Below are 7,842 nucleotides of genomic sequence, written 5' to 3'. Positions count from 1 at the left end.
CTGCTAAGTCGCTTCATTCATGTCCAATTCTGTGTGACCCCATAGATGGCAGCCCACCAGGCTCCCCCATCCCTGAGATTCTCCAGGCAAGAATACTGGAGTGGGTTGCCATTTCCTTCTCCAATGCATGAAAGTGAAAAGTGAAAGTGAAGTCACTCAGTCATGTCCAACTCTTAGCGACCCCATAGACTGCAGCCTACCAGGCTCCTCCATCCATGGGATTTTCCAGGCAAAAGTACTGGAGTGGGGTGCCATTGCCTTCTCCATAATTGCTGATAGTGGTCTCTTATGATCCTTTGTATTTCTGTGTTGTCTGTTGTGATCTCTCCATTTTCGTTTCTAATTTTATTGATTTGATTTTTTTCCCTTTGTTTGTTGATGAGTCTGGTTAATAGTTTGTCAATTTTATTTATCCTTTCAAAGAACCAGCTTTTGGCTTTGTTGATTTTTGCCATGGTCTCTCTCTCTCTCTCTCTCTCTCTTTTTTTTTTTTGCATTTATTTCTGCCCTAATTTTTAAGATTTCTTTCCTTCTACTAACCCCAGGGTTCTCCATTTCTTCCTTTTCTAGTTGCTTTAGGTGTAGAGTTATGTTATTTATTTGACTTTTTTCTTGTTTCTTGAGGTATGCCTGTTTTGCTATGAACTTTCCCCTTAGCACTGCTTTTATAGTGTCCCACAGGTTTTGGGTTGTTGTGTTTTCATTTTCATTTATTTCTATATATATTTTGATTTCTTTTTTGATTTCTTCTGTGATTTGTTGGTTATTCAGAAGTGTGTTGTTCAGCCTCCATATGTTGGAAGTTTTAATAGTTTTTCTCCTGTAATTGAGATCTAATCTTAATGTATTATGGTCAGAAAAGATGCTTGGGATGATTTCAATTTTTTTGGATTTATCAAGGCTAGACTTGTGGCCCAGGATGTGATCTATCCTGGAGAAGGTTCCATGAGCACTTGAGAAAAAGGTGAAATTCATTGTTTGGGGGTGAAATGTCCTATAGATATCAATTAGGTCTAACTGGTCTAATGTATCATTTCAAGTTTGTGTTTATTTGTTAATTTTCTGTTTAGTTGATCTGTCCATAGGTGTGAGTGGGGTATTAAAGTCTCCCACTATTATTCTGTTATTGTTGATTTCCCCTTTCATACTTGTTAGCATTTGTCTTACATATTGCAGTGCTCCTATGTTGGGTGCATATATATTTATAATTGTTATATCTTCTTCTTGGATTGATCCTTTGATCATTATGTGGTGGCCTTCTTTGTCTCTTTTCACAGCCTTTGTTTTAAAGTCTATTTTATCGGATATGAGTATTGCTACTCCTGCTTTCTTTTGGTCTCTATTTGCATGGAATATCTTTTTCCAGCCCTTCACTTTCAGTCTGTATGTGTCTCTTGTTTTGAGGTGGGTCTCTTGTAGACGACATATACAGGGGTCTTGTTTTTGTATCCATTCAGCCAGTCTTTGTCTTTTGGTTGGGGCATTCAACCCATTTACGTTTAAGGTAATTATTGATAAGTATGATCCTGTTGCCATTTACTTTATTGTTTTGGGTTCGAGTTTATACACCCTTTTGTGTTTCCTGTCTAGAGAATATCCTTTAGAATTTGTTGGAGAGCTGGTTTGGTGGTGCTGAATTCTCTCAGCTTTTGCTTGTCTGTAAAGCTTTTGATTTCTCCTTCATATTTGAATGAGATCCTTGCTGGGTACAGTAATCTGGGCTGTAGGTTATTGTCTTTCATCACTTTAAGTATGTCTTGCCATTCCCTCCTGGCCTGAAGAGTTTCTATTGAAAGATCAGCTGTTATCCTTATGGGAATCCCCTTGTGTGTTATTTGTTGTTTTTCCCTTGCTGCTTTTAGTATTTGTTCTTTGTGTTTGATCTTTGTTAATTTGATTAATATATGTCTTGGGGTGTTTCGCTTTGGGTTTATCCTGTTTGGAACTCTCTGGGTTTCTTGGACTTGGGTGATTATTTCCTTCCCCATTTTAGGGAAGTTTTCAACTATTATCTCCTCAAGTATTTTCTCGTGGTCTTTCTTTTTGTCTTCTTCTGGGACTTCTATAATTCGAATGTTGGAGCATTTCATATTTTCCTGGAGGTCTCTGAGATTGTCCTCATTTCTTTTAATTCATTTTTGTTTTTTCCTCTCTGATTAATTTATTTCTGCCATTCTATCTTCTACTTCACTAATCCTATCTTCTGCCTCCGTTATTCTATTTGTTGCCTCCAGAGTGTTTCTGATCTCATTTATTGAATTATTCATTATATATTGACTCTTTTATTTCTTCTAGGTCCTTCTTAAACCTTTCTTGCATCTTCTCAGTCCTTGACTCCAGGCTATTTATCTGTGATTCCATTTTGATTTCAAGATTTTGGATCATTTTCACCATCATTATTCGGAATTCTTTATCTGGTAGATTCCCTATCTCTCCCTCTTTGGTTTGGTTTGGTGGGCATTCCTCCTGTTCCTTTACCTGCTGAGTATTCCTCTGTCTCTTCATCTTGGTTATATTGCTGCATTTGGGGTGGTCTTTCTGTGTTCTGGGAATTTGTGGAGTTCTCTTTATTATGGAGTTTCCTTGCTGTGGGTGGAGTTGTATCAGTGACTTGTCAAGGTTTCTTGGTTAGCTTGTGTCGGAGTTCTGGTGGGTGGAGCTGGATTTCTTCTCTCTGGAGTGCAGTGAAGTGTCCAGTAATGAGTTATGAGATGTCAATGGTTTTGGAGTAACTTTGAGCTGCCTGTATATTGAAGCTCAGGGGTGTTCCTGTGTTGCTGGAGAATTTGTGTGGTATGTCTTGCTCTGGAACTTGATGACCCTTGGGTGGTGCTTGGTTTCAGTGTAGGTATGGAGGCGTTTGATGAGCTCCTATCGATTAATGTTCCCTGGAGTCTGGATTTCTCTGATGTTCTCAGGATTTGGACTTAAGCCTCCTGCTTCTGGTTTTCAGTTTTATTTTTACAGTAGCCTCAAGACTTCTCCATCTATACAGCACCAATGATAAAACATCTAGGTTAAAGATGAAAAGTTTCTCCACAGTGAGGGACACCCAGAGAGGTTCACTGAGTTACATGGAGAAGAGAAGAGGGAGGGGGAAGTTAGAGGTGACTGGAATGAGATGAGGTGGGATCAAAAGAGGAGCGAGCAAGCTAGCCAGTAATCACTTCCTTATGTGCACTCCACAGTCTGGACTGCTCAGAGATGTTCATGGAGTTATACAGAGAAGAGGGAGAAAGTAGACAGAGGTGGCCAGGAGGATAAAAGAGGGAAATGAAAAGGAGAGAGACAGATCCAGCCAGTAACCAGTTCCCTAAGTGTTCTCCACCATCTGGAACACACAGAGATATACAGAGTTGAGTAGAGAAGAGAAGGGGGAGGGAGGAGACAGAGGCAACCTGGTGTAGAAAAAGGAGAGTCCAATGGAGGAGAGAGTTGTCAAGCCAATAATCTTGCTCTCAAGTAAAAATGGGTACTGAATATTGGGTTTTTAAAGGTACAAAATTGATAACAAATACCAAAAAGCAAAGATTAAAAATCTAGGGTAGAGGTTGGATTTTTCAAAAATACGATATTAAAGAAAAGAAGAAGGAAAAAAAACAGTCACAAGAATTATTAAAACAACAACGACAACCACAAATATATATATATGGCATTTGCTTTAAAAATAGGGCCTTTTTTTTTTGAAAAGTAATAGTAGGTTATAAAAATAAAAATTAAAGGAGAAACAGAGGACTTAAAAATTAATGTTTAAAAAAAGTAAAAGAACAGAAAAAAACAAAACAAAACAAAAAAAAGAAGGATCATAAAAATAGTAAAGATATATCTGGGACTTTCTCTGGTGGTGTTGTGGGCAGTGTGGGATCAGTTCATTTTCGGATAGTTCCTTGGATGTTTCTCAAGATCTATAGGCCCCTTCCTATGTAGTTGGTACTAACGACAGGGTTTTAACCTACTGCAGCTGTCACTTCCAGTGTGGTTCCCTCTGTTTTAGCTTCTTCTGTTTGCTGGTCTCTTCAGTGTCCGATTTCCACCCTGACACAAGGGGGGCGGTGGTGGACATTTTTTTAGGCTCACTTTTTCAGTCGTGCTGTAGGGAGGAAGGGACGCTGCAAACGAGTAACACTGGCGTGTGCTCGCAGTGTCAGCCACGCTGGGCCTGCCACTGCTCAAGGCACACAGCTCAGGCTCTGGGTGGCTCCGCTGGAACCACCCGAGGCCGGCCCCGGGCTGCATGCACCTCCCTGGTCTAAGCCGCTCAGGCTCGGCTCTCAGGTAGTCCTCAGAGGCGCAGACTCGGTTGGGCCTGCGTTTTGTGCCCTTCCTAGGTCCGAGTAGCTCAGGTCTCTGGCACAGTCACTGCGGCTTATCGCCTTTCCCATCCCTGCTGCTCAGTTTTCTGGGTGTACCATGGGCGCCCCTTCTCAGGTGGATGGTGACTGTCCAGAACCCCAAGAAGTCTTAGTTAGCAAAGGAGCTTGTTTGCAGTTTGGTAGGTAATGTCTCTCTGGGGCTGCGATTGCCCCCTTCCTGCCCTTCCATCCCTGGCTGCCTGTCGCTGGAGGGGGATGGTCTACAGCTGGCTAATTCGGTTCTGCCCTTTGTTCTGTGTGCAGTCCTGGCGGTGTCTTATGTTAGAGCTTTTCGCGTGGTAGCTATCCCACGGTCTGGTATGCTAGCCCAGGTTAGTTCGCTCTGGTTACACTTGGGGCATTCCGGCCCGATTCTTAAAAAGCATTGCAGCCCGCGCCTCCCTGCCCAGCCCCCACTTGCTAGTGGTGGATGCAGGCATCTGCGCTGCTTCTCCACTGGGGGAGTTACCTGTTGGGCTCGTAATCTGTTGATTTTAATTATTTACTTATTTTTCCTCCTTGTTATGTTGCCCTCTGTGCTTCCAAGTCTCGCCACAGATGCGGCAGTGAGAGTGTTTCCTGGTATTTGGAAACTTCTCTCTTTTTAAGACCCCCTTCCCGAAACAGGACTCCTTTCCAGGGACGGAGCTCCCTCCCTGCCTCTTTGGTCTCTTATTTCATCTTTTATATTTTTTCCTGCCTGTTTTTGAAGACAATGAGCTGCTTTTCTGGGTCCCTGATGTCCTCTGCCAGCATTCAGAAGTTGTTTTGTGAAGTTTACTCAGCATTGAAATGTTCTTTTGATGCATTTGTGGGGGAGAAAGTGGTCTTCTTGTCCTATTCCTCAGCCATCTTAGGACTGCCCCCCACATTCAATTTAATAACTCAATGCATCATGCTGTAGAGTTAGCAAAGAACTTAAAAAAATACCTATATTAATCAGGTGATTTTTGTGTTAGTCTTTATTTTTCACACTAGGAAAATGAAACTTAGAGGGATAAAGATCACTGAGAAAAAAGCCTCAATCTTTAGATTCTTAATTACAATCTTTTCCATACCCTCAATGTTTCTGTTTATCTTTTGCCCTTTGTGTTGAAAGTAGGACTGGGGTATATTTGTGAAGAGGAGCTCTGTAGACTTGGAATAGTTTCTCTACCCTTTTGTCTGAGAAAAGCAGTACTGTCAGTATTGCTGGGAACGTGTATGAATGTTAAGTTGCTTCTGACTAAGCTAAGTCATGTCTGACTCTTTTATGACCCCATGGACTGTAGCCTGCCAGGCTCCTCTGTGCATGGGGTTTTCCAAGAAAGAATACCTAAGTGGGTTGCCATTTCCTTCTCTGGGGAATCTTCCCAACCCGGGGATCGAACCCACATCTCTTATGTCTCCTGCACTGGCATCCAGGTTCTTTACTACTGGTGCCGCCCGGGAAGCCTGTGAACATGCCTGGGAATATGGGTTTGGAAATTGCTAGGGGAAGGAGAGCTATGGTGAGCTCCTCGATCGCATGCAGTCTTCCTCCCACTGTGGCCAGAGCTGGGACCTCCTTTGTAGAACTTGGGCTCCCAACGGAAGGGAATAACATTCCTTAGTTGTATTTTCAGGTTTAACATATGACGGGTACATAAAGAACTCAATAAACATTCTCTCCAGTTTGGAACAGAAAGAACCCTGTTCTCTCTTCTATTCCTTGTGGTTTGAGGTCGAGATTCAGCTGCAACAAGTGAAAACATCACTCAATTGATGATGGGACTGCTTTTGGGTTCAGGGGGATTTTTCAGTCCTTTGTAAAACCTATAAAGTGGTAAGGTATCACTGTGTTAGCCCTGTGTACTTAAAATTACTTTCTTTGCCAGCATAATGAAAAGTTCATTGTGCCAAACTGCTCGTCAATTTTAATTTTGAAAGTGTTCCCAGAGGTGGCTTGGCGTACACAGTGTCCAATACACATATTCTCCAAAGAGGTCCATTACTCATTCTTGTGAGATTTCGCTTAGATGAGTTCTTTATTGGAGATAACAGAGTCCCCTCCTGTCAGCTAAAGAAGAAAGGGCTTTATGAAGGGAGAGAGGTCACTTGCAGAATCTTTGTGAAGGTTGAAGACAGAGAATTGAGACTGAGCTTCTAGGAACATCTCCCCGCCCCCGCCACCACCAACTTAAAATGCAGAACTGATCTGGTTAGGGATGGGCTATCTTGGTCATAGTCATGGAATAAGGGAGCAGCTCAGAGTCATGCTGCCATGCCGTGAACTAGGAAGACGGATGTCCCATGCCCTTTCTCCCCAAGTAGCTCAGTTCTGAATCAAGATCTCACACGAGTGCCTCTGAAAGGCAAAGCCTAAACTACATCTGGCATTCAAGGCAAATGAGGATCCAGCCTCTGCACACAGGTGGGCCTGGAAAGGGTGTGGAGCGAAGTTTGCCACAGTATCTGCTGCAGGGCTTTAAACTGCCTCTCTGCTGTCCACTGGCATATTAAAGAGCACAGCTGACTTCCCCTCCACTGGTTCTCCCATCTGTCCTCTCTATCACCCATCCATTGATCTGAGTTTTGCACTTTTGGTATTGTTTCCTTTTGCAAACAAAAACAAGAACAAAACCTGATACTGAATGTATTTGAAAGATAAAGATTTCAAAAAATACATAATCACAGAAGCATTATCTCACTAACATTCTAAATAATAATCCCTTAATATCACCAAATAGCTAGTTAGTGTTCACATTTTCCCAATTGTCTCGTAATTTTGAAAAACAGTTTGAATCAGGTTCCATGGAGACCACAATCTGGGTGTTATATGAAATACTTCAGTTCAGTTCAGTAACTCAGTCATGTCCGACTCTTTGCGACTCCATGAACTGCAGCATGCCAGGCCTCCCTGTCCATCACCAACTCCCGGAGTCCACCCAAACTCATGTCTATTGAGTCGGTGATGCCATCCAACCATCTCATCTTCTGTCGACCCCTTCTCCTCCTGCCCTCAATCTTTCCCAGCATCAGGGTCTTTTCAAATGAGTCAACTCTTCGCATCAGGTGGCTAAAGTATTGGAGTTTTAGCTTCAACATCAGTCCTTCCAATGAACACCCAGGACTATCCACCATCTCCTTTAGGATGGACTGGTTGGATCTCCTCGCAGTCCAAGGGACTCTCAAGAGTCTTCTCCAACATCACAGTTCAAAAGCATCAATTCTTCCGTGCTCAGCTTTCTTTATAGTCCAACTCTCACATCCATACATGACTACTGGAAAAACCATAACCTTGATTAGACAGACCTTTGTTGGCAAAGTAATGTCTCTGCTTTTTAATATGCTATCTGCTGCTGCTGCTGCTAAGTCGCTTCAGTCATGTCCGACTCTGTGCAACCCCACAGACGGCAGCCCATCAGGCTCCCCCGTCCCTGGGATTCTCCAGGCAAGAACACTGGAGTGGGTAATATGCTGTCTAGATTGGTCATAACTTTCCTTTTTAAAAGTAAGTTATTCTTTAATT

The sequence above is a fragment of the Ovis aries genome, chromosome 22 (assembly GCF_016772045.2).
Source record: "Ovis aries strain OAR_USU_Benz2616 breed Rambouillet chromosome 22, ARS-UI_Ramb_v3.0, whole genome shotgun sequence".
Lineage (NCBI taxonomy): Eukaryota > Metazoa > Chordata > Mammalia > Artiodactyla > Bovidae > Ovis > Ovis aries.
This window is presented reverse-complemented; position numbering follows the sequence as displayed.